We start from the raw sequence: 15,514 nt of genomic DNA, 5'->3' as shown, positions 1-15,514 counted from the left end.
ATCCACCCTGCCACACACCAGTTTGACTTTCGGCTATCTGAGGTAGCTGCGTTTGGGGTCGGAATCGAATTAAACTTTCTATGTGTGATTGTAAAATTGATATAATTAAGTGATTACAATATCAGAGCAAAAGGATAATGTATTTTGGGAAACTGAACCCTTGAAGGGAGGCTCTATAATAATCTTTATTTGTATAGCGCCAACTTATTCCGCAGCGCTAGTACCCTGTTGTATCTCCTCTAGCTTGGATGGAAGATGTGATGCGGGCGGGCATGGAGGCTCTAGTACCCTGTTGTATCTCCTCTTGCTTGGATGTAAGATGTGATGCGGGCGGGCATGGAGGCTCTAGTACCCTGTTGTATCCCCTCTAGCCTGGATGTAAGATGTGATGCGGGCGGGCATGGAGGCATACAAATTCTAGCCTTATATGTGTGCCCTGACACATCGACTGGTTCCAATATATCCTAACAGTCTGGTCAGAATAGCCCAGGTGGCTGTAATTCATCAATAGGACTATCCAGCTTCTCACATTCCAATAACACACCGCCTCTCAAACTCTGGTAACTGGACAAGATCTCTTTGATTACATCGTAGAGGCATGTCTAGTGGCCAACAGGCTCTACACAAGTGGAAAAAAAGGTCAACTACTGCCTGAGATGTAATTGTATGCCGGGTTTTGCAGTAAAAAGCACCTTTTAGGTGCTTAATTTTTTTTGACACATGTTCAAGAGGTTCAGTTCAATCACTAGAAAGGACAAGAAGTGTAATGTAAGTGACTTTAACCTTGGAGTGATTGTTGGTACCAGACGGTAAAGAAAAAGGGGTAATAAGTTAGGCTTCACACGGACGAGAAAATCGCGCAAGATTTCTGCATTGCGAGATGCACAAATCTCACACAAATATAAACTCCATTCTTTTGAATGGGTTCATACACATGAGTGATGTTTCCCTGCATGGCACTGCAATGTGATACTATGCGAGAAACAAATCGCAGCATGTTCTATCTGGCTGCGTGATCTTGTATCACAGCCCCATTGTTTTCAGTGGGGGCGGTGGCAGCAGTGCCCGCCCCATTGAAAGCAGTGGTAGAACTTTGCGATCTCCTGCCACAGCTGTGACAGTCACGACGGGGGATTCATCGCCTCGCATCCGCGGGGCTTTCACATGAATGTCAAGGGCGATATTGGGACATGATTCATCAGTGTTAAATTGCTAGTATGTATTTAACTAATGTTTTATCCCATGGAGAGATTCCACGCAAGTATGTGTTTTCAGGGGCTTATCTTCCATATGAATAAAAGGATTCGTCATGTTGAAATCCAAATGCAGGGCGCTTTGTTTCCCACGTACCAGATCATTGGGGGAGTGAGGACACCCCCCATGCAGATTAGATGCCTGCCCAGTCCCACCGATATTGGCGGGTTCGGCAACATTCATCTAATGTCTATGGTCACCTTTAGGGACAGTTTTGTATGAACAGGTTATTGAGTTGTACTGTACTTTTGCAGCATGTATACTACAAGTGTTTCTCTAGTTCAGTGCAGAACTTGAAAAATATTGCGAAAACTATGCATTTACCTAAACTTGTCAAAAAGGGTTACATTAAATATAAAAACGGCGATTAAATTCTGAAGGGAACACAGTCATACCCGCATCGCCGGTGTTAGTTTTCTAAGCATCTATTTGAATTATCAGGGGAAACTGTGTGACCTTAAATGAAAAGCAGCATACAGTAAGTCGATGGGAAGACATTGATCGCTGTCATGGTAACAGTAATCTCTTGAAGTTTGACTTATTTTGCTCTGAACAAGATACCTTTTTACATAACTTAGTAGAAATCAGTCTGTAAACATTTTCACGCATTGTATCACAACTAGAGGGTTGACTTTGCCTATTTGAGGTTTAGTATACTTAGTGAATTTTAATGGCTGTGAAGTACTATTGATGTGATTTTGCTGAAAGACAACTGACACATTTCTGTTTTTTGTTACATTGAGTGTTTTCCTGTTTTTTCTGTTTGAAGGGCCTTTATTAGAGATGAGCGAGCATACTCGTCCGAGCTTGATACTCGTTCGAGTATTAGGGTGTTCGAGATGCTCGTTACTCGTAACGAGTACCACGCGATGTTCGGGTTACTTTCATTTTCTTCCCTGAGAAATTTGCGCGCTTTCTGGCCAATAGAAAGACAGGGAAGGCATTACAACTTCCCCCTGCAACGTTCAAGCCCTATACCACCCCCCTGCAGTGAGTGGCTGGCGAGATTAGGTGTCACCCAAGTATTAAAATCTGCCCCTCCCGCGGCTCGCCACAGATGCATTCTGACATTAGTTCAGGGAAAGTGGTATCTTGGTGGAGCTGCTATAGGGAGAGTGTTAGGAGTATTTTAGGTTTCAAGAACCCCAACGGTCCATCTTAGGGCCATAGAAATCGCAGATCGCACCTATGTGCGATCTGCGATTTCTGTTCTCTTCTCTATATGCGCTCAATGGGGCCGGCGGCAGCAGCGCCGACCCCATTGAGAACATATAGAAGACAAATCATTCTTCTCTGCCACAGCTGTAACAGCTGTGGCAGAGAAGAACGATGTTTGCCCATTGAATTCAATGGAGCCAGCAATACAGCAGGTTCCACTGAAAGCAATGGGTTGCCGGCGTGCGCGGGATGAATTGTCGGGAAGGGCTTAAATATATAAGCCCTTCCCTGCAATTCATCCAGAAATGTGTTACAATAAAAATATATACCGGCGTATAAGGCGACGGGGCGTATAAGACGACCCCCCAACTGTCACCTTATACGCCGGCAATACAGTGGAGCAAAGAATAAAAATCATTACTCCCTTCTTCTGACATTCTGCGGTGCTGCTGCAGGCTGTCGCTCCCTCCTGGTTCCCGGCAGAGCATTGATTTCTCTACGAAGGGCTTTAAATCCCCGCCTCCAGAAACACACGTGCCTTCAGCCAATCACAGCCAATGACAATGATGTCATTGAATGGCTGTGATTGGCTGTGTTTCTGGAGGCAGGGATTTCAAGCCCTGCGTCCAGAAAGCAATGCTCTGCCGTGGACCAGGAGGGAGCGACAGCCTGCAGGAGCACCGCAGAACGTCAGAAGAAGTAAGTAATGATTTTTATTCTTTGCTCCACTGTATTGCCGGCGTATAAGGAGACAGTTGAGGGGTCATCTTATACGCCCGGTCGCCTTATACGCCGGTATATATTTTTATTGTAACACATTTCTGGATGAATTGCAGGGAACAGCTTATATATTTAACCCCTTCCCGACAATTCATCCCGCGATCGCCGGCAGCCCATTGCTTTCAGTGGAACCTGCTGTATTGCTGGCTCCATTGAATTCAATGGGCAAACATCGTTCTTCTCTGCCACAGCTGTTACAGCTATGGCAGAGGAGAACGATCTTTACGCTGACAGTGCGGGGGGGGGGGGCACTCTTGCCGGTATTGTGGCTTAATAGTGGGACCTGTGAACTTGAGATGCAGCCCAACACGTAGCCCCTCGCCTGCCCTATCCGTTGCTGTGTCGTTCCCATCACTTTCTTGAATTGCCCAGATTTTCACAAACGAAAACCTTAGCGAGCATTGGCGATATACAAAAATGCTTGGCTCGCCCATTGACTTCAATGGGGTTCGTTACTCGAAACGAACCCTCGAGCATCGCGAAAATTTCGTCCCGAGTAACGAGCACCCGAGAATTTGGTGCTCGCTCATCTCTAGCCTTTATATAATTTTCTAGGTGTCTCCTGGTTTGATAAACCCCAGTGCACATCAAGTTAAAGAATTTGTAAACTATTTGGTCGCCCCCTTAAAGGAACACGTTAACTGCTGCATGAACTAATGCTTCATTTTTTATTTAGAAGCCCTTTGGGGCTATTTAAAGGAGTTATGCTGGCTTTAGAAAATGACGATCTATCCTTAGGATAGGCCATTAATATTTGATTGGGGGATTCCACTGCTTGGGACCCCCGCTGATCAGTTGAATGAAGGGGCCAGCCGCTGCACTAGTGCGAGTGCCACGGCCTTTTCAATGTTTCCATCTAAGCACAATCCAGTTCATAGTCCGAGCACTGTATTATGTAAGCGGCTGTCCTGAGTACTACAGGCTTGTCGCATTGACAAGCTGATCGGCAGGGATCTCGAGCAACCAACTCCACCGATCAGATAGCAATGGCCTATCCCAAAAATTATTCATCAATTTTTAAAAAATCTGAATAACCCCTTTCATGTTCTTTCTCTGCTGTAAGTTTGAGCAGCTGAAAACCCTTCACCAGAAGACATTTACACTTTTCCTACATTCTTCAGGCATAAGTTTCTCTTAGAAAGTGAAAGACAGTTCAGCCAACTTTACCCATAAGATTAGTAGACTGCGGGAAATGCCAAGTGCTGTAAGAATATTGTTGCACTTATCTCACCTGTTAGGGTAGGGTTCGAGGTAATTAGTGACTACAGGACATAATTATATTAGTTATAGACTACATCAGCTGAGTAATACGATGCCAGTTTGATGGATCAGTGGAAAATAATAGCAATATTATATTTTTTTAAAACTTTTTATATAGCCTCAACATACTCATATATCATTCAAAAATGATAGAGTACGTATTCAGACAAAATCAGACATTATTTGCAGTAGTAAACTAATAAACAATCTGAACAACAGGAATGAAGATCTGGTTAGAAGAGCTTGTGGGGACCCCCGCATGCAGGTGGATTAAGAGATGGAGTATAGATTTGAAAGTCAATAATAAGCTTTACTTGGAGGCTGAATCAGTGATACTTTCACTTAAAGGGAGTCAGCGGTACATTCACTTGGACTCGACACACAGTAAAGCATAAACAATATGAGTCATACCTTATAGTTAAACAGTACTTTATTGCATTCAGGGGTATACCTACAGCTCATGGGCCCTCGGGCAAAAATTCAGCTTTGACCATTTCCCTTTCCCCACCGAGCTCATATACAGCAGCTCAGCTCTATGTATATAGTATATGGTACCTCTAAATAATGCAGTCCAAATATAATAGCCGATCTACACAGTGATAGTGATTACAGTACAGGTACCTCCAGTGACCGCAGATGAAGTTTTCTCTGATTGGAGTTGGTCATTTTTTTCTTTTCTTCTTTATCTGGGTCAGACTGCCATGAGGACTTCTTCCAGCCATAGCTTGTCTTTGCCCACTCTTTCTATCCTGCCACTATCTCCAATGCCCCTGGCCCTGTTCCCTCCACCACATACTCACAATCTGCCCCTGGACGTGCTCCTCTGCATGCTCTTATTCTGCCCCTGTCATTACTGCCCCCACATGCACATATTCTGCACCTGGCCCTGCTTCCCCCACACGCTCACATCCTGCTACTGCCCCTGGTATTAAAGACATTCATATAACATCCCTCTGCAGTTACTCATCTATCCCATCAGTACTTCTCCTATTATGGTAGACTATTTGCTTAATAAACTCTTCATATAGCGGCATCTCTTTTAACACTCCCTAGAAACTATATCACTCCTCAGGTACATAATTACATCTGTACTCCACCAGCATATATTAATACTGTATAGCTAACCCTACCCATATCTAACAGTTTCCAGCGTAAACATTCTAGCACTTAAGATATTGCCCCTCGTAATTAACTAATAATCGAGGAAATTATGATATTTTCCTATCAACATGTAACACTTCATACAAGTTACTTTACTAGACCCAAATAAACATGACAACTACTATACATTCACGGGGTTAACTTTTCCAACCTCCTTAAAAGCCTAAAATCTATTAGGAAATAGGGGTGACAGGAGGTAAAAGTGCTTGTTCTCACATAGTCCAGCCGTGTTTATGAAGATAAGGGAGGAGATAGAGGGAGGTGCAGCACTGGGGAGAGCTTTATGGACATGAGTGCTGAGTTTAAATTGTATTCTATAGTGCATGAGCAACCAGTGTAGTGACTGACACAAGGTGGAGGCATCGGTGTAATGACTGGCACAGGGTCTAGGCATTGATGTAGTGACTGGCACAGGATGGAGGCATCAGTATAGTGACTGGCACATGATGGAGGCATCAGTTTAGTGACTGACACAGGGTATAGGCATTGGTGTAGTGACTGACACAAGGTGGAGGCATCGGTGTAATGACTGGCACAGGGTCTAGGCATTGATGTAGTGACTGGCACAGGATGGAGGCATCAGTATAGTGACTGGCACAGGATGGAGGCATCAGTATAGTGACTGGCACATGATGGAGGCATCAGTTTAGTGACTGACACAGGGTATAGGCATTGGTGTAGTGGCTGACACAAGGTGGAGGCATCAGTGTAGTGGCTGGCACAGGGTATAAGCATCGGTATAGTGACTGGCAGTTTCTTGCTGTTTCCACAGCCAGATAGAGTTATTACATTTGTAAATGGAGATTAATTTACTACACCCCATTCTAGATCTACCACTATGTGAAACTTTTCATTTATACACTGATTACGTTTTTCTTAACCTGAAATCAGAAAATCCTTCCAAACCGCAGAGTAGAAGTTTCCCAATTCATAAGATCATCATGGTTTAGTCATTAGAACTTAAGCAACCAATATTTTCTTAACATTCTCCTCTTATCTGCCATGTACGGAAAGGTCCCGCTGGTTGTACCATAAAGACCATGTACCTTACATATAGCTGGTTAAGTGAGGTTAGAAATCCCATCTGCTTTTAGGTTTTTAGATTACAATGAGGCAATGTGAAGAGTGACAGCGGCACTGCAGGGTTCTGATGGATTTGAGCAGTGGTCTAGTAATGGCTGCATGTTAAGTGCCTAAAACATGTTATTTTCATTATACTATTTCACCAGTCCCATCATGGAGGTCCTGCTGCATCAGGATTGTGAGCATCTTTACTCTTCTCAGCAATTTGGCAGCCATGGGTAAATATAAGAGTGGAAGAATGGCATCATAATGAAAGTGTCATGAATATTACATGCATAGTCAAGCTAGTGTGAACGGGGCACAAAACAAAACAGTATACACCTTAACAGGTTATGAATTTACCCTAAGGGTTTGTTTGAGATAAATATCACATTAAGCCCTGGCTTTGGTTTGTTGACTGTGAAGTTTGATTGCATGTTTAAAATATGGGTAAGGCCGCCTGCACACGGGCGGAAATCCCGCGGCGCGATTTCCCGCGGGATTTCCGCCACTGAAAACCTGCATAGGAGTGCATTACAAAACGCACTCCTATGCAGATGGACGCGGTTTGGCCGCGCGAAATGTCGCGCGGCAAACAAACCGCGGCATGTCCTATTTCTGTGCGGGGCTCGCAGAGCCTCGCACAGAAACGTCACTCACCCGGCCGCCGACTCCGTTCTGAACATGCGCCGGCAGCCGGCACATGAAAGAGCCGAGGCCGCCGGGCGCGGGTGAGTATGCGCTGCTCCCTGCAGGCGCTGGGGTCGGGTCCCGCAGCGAGAATTCTCGCCGCCGGATCCGACCCGCCCGTCTGTAGGCGGCCTAAGTCAGGAGAATGTGCAAGGCATCCATCTCTTCTCTTAACTACTTGGAACAAACAAGAAAAAAGATACAAAAAGATAGTAAATGCACTGAATGTTGGAAGCATAGTTCACAAGATCAAAGTTAAAGGAACACTAACTGCACTATCTGTACATGGCAGAAAGAGGAAGCGATCACCGTCTGCCACCAGATTCCTGAGGAGGCGGGTGGTCTAATATCCTCGAGTGACAGTAGAAAACTGGCAGCAAGATTTGCATATTAAACACTGAAAATCTTCATGTCCGAACTCAAAATGTACACCGCTACTGATCCAAAAGCACAAGAAAAGTCTGCTTTAATATGCTCAAAACCATATAAATAAGCCACAGAAGTTTAGAGATTCTGTTCTGTGGAGCAATGAAAGAAAACTGGCACTTTTTGGGCCCATGGACCAGCAGTATGTCTGGAGGAAGAAGCATAATGCATCTGCTAATAAAGAGCATCTTGCCTACAGTGAAGCATGGCTGTGGCTTGGTGATGCTTTGCCTCCTCTGACATTGGAAACCTGAAGCATGTGAAGGGCAAGATGGATTCAATCAAGTATCGGTAAATCCTAGGAGAAAGCATCATGTCTTCTGTGACATAGCTGAAGTGTGGGCATCATTGGTTATTCCAAGAGGACAATGATCCCAAGCATACTTCAAAGTCCATCAAAGCATAGTTTCAGAGGAAGTCCTAGAAGATTCTGGAGTGGATTTCACAGTTATCAGACTTGATCCTCATAGAAAATCTTTGGTGTAATTTGAAGAACATGCGGCATGCAAACCCAAGAATGTTTGGGAACCGATGAGGAATGGTCAAGTCTGTTCAGTCTCTGTCTCTAGCCAGCCAAATTTGTATGTCACTTGTGTTTGACTTAGTCCTGTTCCTGGACTCTGCCTGTTGTTTGGTTCATTGAATTTGTCTGCCTATACCTGTAGTTCTACACTTGATCTTTACCTCGGCCTACTGCTGAGTTCACTCCTGCTGTGCCCTTAGAAGACCATACCTAGAACTTGTAGTTTTACAACTAGCTCTGATCTCAGCTTTATTCTTCCCTTCTCTCCAGCCTAACATTTCTCCTTTGGTTGGCTTACTGATATCTGTTGTCTAACTTCTGAACTCCATCCCCTAGCCCGTATTCATGCATACAACTGTATCCACACTTTATTCTGGTACGTCTGGCTCCATTCTTGGTCCTGCTTGCATCTAATGCAGTCATCACTTCTGTTTCCTACCATACCGGCAGCATCAAGCTGCTAACTTTTGACTATTCTCAGGCCTGCAACCCGGAGATCCACTTACTGTCAGGTTCAACCCTCCTTGCAGGGGTGAAGGTGAAAACCAGGGGATTCCTTAGACTCAACAACCAATTCTAGTCTGTGTCGAATCGGTTGCAGTCACAAGGATCTCCACTCCTAGACATGAGCTACATGACATTATATTGCTATTCAACCTCATCAGGTGCACGGAATCAGGGAACCACTACTAGAGAAGAAAAATGGACGTTTTCCAGCAACTTTTGCTGTATAAAAGAATTTCTTTATTTCAACATTTTAGTAAAACATGGATAAAGAAACCCGAGCATGGGTATTTGAAACATCTACATGTTTCGAACAGAAGCTCTTAGTCATGGCATAAGATACATGATCTGCTTAAAACATGTAGGCATTGATACACCCATGCTGTTTTTTTTATCAATGTTTTTACTGAAATGTTGAAATAAAGAAATCCTTTTATATCACCCAAGTTGCTAAAAAACTTCTCCTACATAATGACATGCTTCAAAAAATTAAGGGGAACTAAAAAGAATGAAACCATGAACTTAAGAGATGGATAAGAGCATAAAAATGATGAATACACCACTGATAAGATGGAAGGCCACCCATGCAGATTCTGTGGTAAAACAGAGCATGCTGTGATTTTTCTTCCGCTCGTGGAATACGCAATTCGTATCCATGAATGTGAAGGATAAATCGAAAATGCATGCCTTTCAAAACAAATCTGGTCCTGAGAGACCAACCTTAGACAGTCATTGACACATGGGTTACAAAAGCTATACAATATTTTGACTGCTTGCTTATAGTCATGGTCATACGTACCTACCATAGAGGAAGACCATGGTATTCCTGTGCGGTCCTTGGAGAGATGGAACAAACATCAGACCCTTCTGTCCTGGTTGGGAAAACCAACACTATATTGGGATGGTGGGTATTGTGATCTTTATTATGCAGCTCTCTGTGCAAGAGTGTATGTACCATAGAGGCAGACCCTGTTATAGGATCCATGGAGAGAGGGGTCTCAGTGATTTCTGGTCTCACCCCCTTTTCTCCTGGGTGACTGTAACCAATGCAGGGCTTCCCTCTCCAGAGGAACTGAATTGTACGGAAACAAGGGGGTTGAGAAACATATTAAGCATCATGGAAAGGGAGTGGAGGAGAAAACAAATACCAGACCCTTCTATTCTGGGTGCCTTTACATAATAAGTATCCAATTTTAATCTTTACAATGGAGCCCCCATCTATACGATGTATTCCACTGCTCCTTTTCTCAGTGTATACAACTACTTACATGTCTAACCTTGTTTTATACTCATTTTGTTTTGTTTTAAAATGACAGATTCCCCTCTAGAGCGAGCTTACATTGCGTCGACTTTGAGGAAGAAAGCACATGTCAGACATAATTTTCCAGTGGCATTTCTTGTCAATGCTGACATATTACAGGAACATATGCATGATGCTGGAGGCTATTCTCATTTTCCTAATCATGATGCAACATTTGCATTTATGCAAATTTTCAATTTAGCCATATAATTCATTAAATCTGCAATGTCCTAATATAAACAGTTAAACACACATATATATATATATATATATATATATATATATATATATATGAGATCACATTTTGTGATAAAGCAGATTATTGTTTATGAACATATAAATAATGACTCCTACAAACTTGGCTTATCCTCATAGTGTTTACTACCACTAAAGTTCACACTCCTGTTAAGAGTATATGTGATAAAAGCTGTGGGGAGTAGCAATGCTGATGTATTTTGTGCAGCATTTTTTCCTCCATTGAGAATAATAAAAAAAAAGTATTTTCCCAAGGAATACTAGTGCAGCAGGTGCAATACTCATATTTTATGTTTTTCATTATGTTGGAGATGGGTTGTTAATCCAAAGATTTATCATTATTATCATGATTAGCATTGGAAAGGAATTTTTTGCCTAAATCTGAGGCTATTGACTTTATAGGGATTTTTTCCTGCCTCTTGATCAACACTGTAGGATTATTGAAGGGACTTGATGGATATCTTTTCTTTTTTTCAACTTCATCAGCTACAGTATGTAACTACATTGTACTGTATAACCATTAGTGCAGTCAAATCCATGTTACATTCTGGGTTCTTGCCAGTTTAAAACATACTCACTTTGTTATTACAGATATTTATTGTATTTTTCAGACTGTAAATCGCACCCCAGGCTTAGACAACAGAAAACAGGAAACAATATTTAATACCAATTTAAATGTCTCTGGGGGTCTAACAAAGTGTCGATCGTCATTAACTTCCGTGTTCTAGGATAGAGAAGTGTGTTAACAGTGAACAGTCAGCTCCTAATTAAACCTAGTGTGCCCATTCAAACAATCGCATAAGCACATATGTTCACAATGTACACATACATAGCACAAACAGCTCTGCAACATACATACATACATAGCTCTGCATCATACTCAACTCTGCTACATACACAGCTCTGCAGCATTTTTATACACGGCTCTGCTGCATGCATTCTCTCACACACATACACAGCTCTGCTACTGGCAAATTAAACACAGATTTTATTAACTCTAATCCCCACATACAAGTGTAGTAGTAATACATGACCCCCTCTAGCTGCTTCCTGCTCACATGGTTATGACATCATCTTTGGTCCTGCTGCTACTGCAAGACCTTTGATGTTTGCTATTATCTGTCCTTATGTGTACAGAGATGGACCTTTACCTTGAGGAAGATATGTGAGTGATTTCTAGTGTTATCTGCTGGACGGCACTGATAGGGCAGGGAGAAGGAAGACTGTGTAGCCATGGTATGTGTGGCTGCAGAGTTCTTCCAATGATCAATCCGTGCACTGCTGGATCATTAAGGAAGTGGTCAGGGGCCTCTGGATCTATCAGACCCCCCTGCCTCTGGATGATAAGGCACAGACACTTTTTCAGCAAGATTTTATATTGTTGAAAAATGCATCTTCTAGTCAGAAAAATACAATGATTAAAAAATGAAAATGTATAGCATTCACATGAAAGTGATATTTTATATACATAACAAAAATCAAATCCCTAATTAAAATATGATGCCATAACAAAAGCAATTCAGAAAAATTGTAGTAAAATGTTGCCTCTTTTCTACTTAATTCTGCACTCCCTCTAGAACTCGATGTATAACTGAAGTACTGTAGATTATTAATATTGACGGTCCTGTGGGCTGAATTTCATGTGACACTAATTTCAGGTTAAGTATCCAAATCCAATGAAGAGGTTAGACTTTGACAAGCTGGCAGCAGTTTATTATTATAGTGTATTGTGAATAAATGGGATGTCCACACTGTAATTTATACTCATTTATATTTCTCATTGCCAGAAACAAGGCTAGTTCATACCTAAAAAGCGAACGTAGTGTGAATGCTACACATTTTATATGGTAGCTCTCATTTGGCATTAGGCATTTCATGTCTATGCAGTCATCTTCATCTGTATTTAGTGGTCATTCATTTTTAAGTGGAGAGTTAAAGCTATGTGCATGTTGGAAGCTAATATTTTCTTGTTCCAATGAAGGACCAGGCTGTTTTGTACCTTAAGGACCAGACACATTTTAGGAATTTTACCCATGTGGTGATTTAACTGCCCTATTTCTTTTTCTCTTCAGCTACCAAAATTATTTTTGCTGCGTTTTTTTATTGTGAAAGATAGGGCTATTTTTTAAATATCCTTTTCACTGCCTTTTTTCCCCCATTTTTTTTAGTCTTATTGGGGGTAAAAAGCTAAAAAAAAGTTTTTTTAACATTTTATAGTTTTTTTTAAAAAATTGGTATATTTACGCAAAATTAAAGTATGGGAATGGGTTTTCTCATTTTGTTTCAGACGTTTTGATATATAATATGTATGGTTTTGGATAACGGGGTGCATACGGCGACAGTTTTGGTTGGCCTGGGCTTTGGGTTATTTTCTCTTTTATGTATATATTTTTATTTTATTCTGTAATTTTGTTTTACTTATTTATGTAATTATTTTTTTACTATCTATGTCCCCCATTATGTCATATAAGACCTTTTGGGGGACATTCACATGTTTTGGGGGGGGGTTTGACACTTTTCCACTGTAGCTGGGGCATCTATAGGAGCCGCAGTTACAGGGGAAAACATCCCCTGCAGTGATAATAGTCATTGGCAGAGCCAATTAGGGTCTGCTAGGACCCTGTAGCTCTGCTGTGCCAAGGTTTCTCGGCGGTCACGTGACCACCATCTCGCGTAGTGAAAGTTAAACTTCCCCTTCTTAGTACATAGTGTTCGTTGAATGCTATGTACTAGAAAAAGGGGAAGGCAAAGGTGTTAAAAACCGCTTCTCCCTTCTCCTTCATGTTCTCAGTTGTCGCTAACAGCTGACAACCCGACCTGCTTCTGCTTGATTGCAGGAACAGGGGCTTTAATCCCCCAACATAATTTTGCTGTTGGCTGGGATTAAAGCCCAGGACCAAGCACGAAAAGTTACAAAACTTGGTCCTTAATGGGTTAAAGAGAGTCTGTTAGCATTCATAAGTCCCATAAATTAAACGTATGGGCTCATAAGAGCTGAAATGCTGAATTCGGGGTATTATACTTTACTTGGCCTTCCACAGTTTTGCACTGCCAAAGCCACTGCTGCATGCATCCAGCAGACTACTTAAGTGCACACAAAGAATAAGAGGATTTGGGTGCATGCAGCTGCAGCTTTGACAGCATAAGGGCTTACACAGACGGGCGCATGTGCTGATATGCTCACCACTACAAGCTCATTAGCACATGAACCAATGTTTTTTTAAACTATATAAACTCTGCGTTATTGCGCGCTAGTTTGAAAAAAAAAAAAGCGGGACGATAAGTCCTGCCCTATCTTTCTCGCACATAGAAAAACTAAGTGCACGAAAGATATCGCAAGTCCTATCTTTTCTCGAGTATAGTATTCACACACGAGAAACCCGCTAGTGAAAACGAAACCATTCAAATTAATGGTTTTGCTCCTTCCTGTTTTGATCTCATGATTTTAATGGCTGCAAAATGGGACAAAATCATGGTTGTCTGGAGAAGCTCTAAAAGTGTGAAACGCAAAGTTGGGTAAGTATAATACTCATGTCCCTAGATTCAGTGTCTCAGTACCAGCAAGCCCATGTGCAACCTCCCACCCCGTCCACACTTTTGCTCTACTCATTTCAATGGGCTGACGAAAATAGGGGCTTATCTTTGTCTGCCCTATTGAAATTAACTGAGCCACAGCTGCACATGTGCGACCAGCGGCTCCATTCCCCCCACTACACTACTGAAATAGAATAGAATGAATCTTGAAATGTGAAATGGTGTGTGTGTGTGAGGGTTAAGGGGGGTCCCCCAATCTTGGAATTGGTGAGGCTACCAGCAGTTGGACTCCCAACAATGTGGATGGGTGAAAACTGAAAAAAATGACCTATCACTGGATTACCCTTCTGACATTTCTTCGTTGACTAGTACAGCAGTATAATGTCATCATTATATAATGTGAACTTCTGCAACTTTCTTTTATACTTCATGTTTCAATTCCTCACCATTTTCAAACTTCCTGTTTGCTGCCATTGAATGGGACGTTCATTGTTTTCACCCAGAGACTGAAAAAGCTGAACATAGTCCGCTTTAGCATCTGCGCTACAACCTCTGTTCGGAGGTTCCCTCACAGATCCGGCACAAAATATCAGAAAAAGCGCTGCATGCAGCACTTTTTTGTCCGGTGATATGCTGGACAGATGAGCGGAAACCAAACAGACCTTACTATAATCAGTTCGGTCCGTTCAGCGCTGTTCAGTTCCATCATAAGACGGATAAGTTTGGTCAGGGGATTCCCCTTTCCTGCTCCCATAATGGAGGAGTAAAACGGAACCCCCATAAATGTGAAAGCAGCCTTACTGTACCTAAAACTTTTTACAGCTGAAGCTTTACTACAGTTGCATTAAAGGGGTTGTCCCGAAACGGGTTTTTTTTAACCCCCCCCCCCCCGTTCGGCGCGAGACAACCCCGATGCAGGGGTTAAAAAAACACACCGGGTGGTACTTACCCGAATCCCGGCGGTCCGGCGTCTTCATACTCACCTGCTGAAGATGGCCGCCGGGATCCTGTCTCTCTGTGGACCGCAGGGCTTCTGTGCGGTCCATTGCCGATTCCAGCCTCCTGATTGGCTGGAATCGGCACGTGACGGGGCGGAGCTACACGGAGCCGGCATTCTGCACGAGCGGCCCCATTGAAGACAGCAGAAGACCCGGACTGCGCAAGCGCGGCTAATTTGGCCATCGGAGGCCGAAAATTAGTCGGCACCATGGAGACGAGGACGCTAGCAACGGAGCAGGTAAGTATAAAACTTTTGATAACTTCTGTATGGCTCATAATTAATGCACAATGTACATTACAAAGTGCATTAATATGGCCATACAGAAGTGTATAACCCCACTTGCTGCCGTGGGACAACCCCTTTAAGTCTAAGCATTCCATCCAGTCTGGTCATGACTGGATACAACTATAACAGACTCTCAGGTTTGCAGCATTTTGATGTAAACAATAATGTTCCCAATCACTGGCAGCAATCGGAGTTCTTTAAAATGGTAAGAATTTGAAGTTCAAATGTTTCCATATATAATGATTTTACTTTCTGTACACAAAACCTGAAACCTCCTTTGAGAATTGTGTCTGGAGCTGTGCAATGTACTCACAGTATGAAT

At 42.6% G+C, this 15,514-nt stretch overlaps 1 protein-coding gene across 4 annotated transcripts in view; it reads left to right on the top strand.

Annotated features, from left to right (window-relative positions):
- The window catches only part of NOL4 (nucleolar protein 4), a 291,792-nt gene that overhangs the window by 171,651 nt on the left and 104,627 nt on the right, over window positions 1-15,514 (top strand). The gene's annotated exons all lie outside the window — the stretch shown is intronic.

This window comes from Eleutherodactylus coqui, chromosome 9 (assembly GCF_035609145.1).
Source record: "Eleutherodactylus coqui strain aEleCoq1 chromosome 9, aEleCoq1.hap1, whole genome shotgun sequence".
Taxonomy (NCBI): domain Eukaryota; kingdom Metazoa; phylum Chordata; class Amphibia; order Anura; family Eleutherodactylidae; genus Eleutherodactylus; species Eleutherodactylus coqui.
This window is presented reverse-complemented; position numbering and strand designations above follow the sequence as displayed.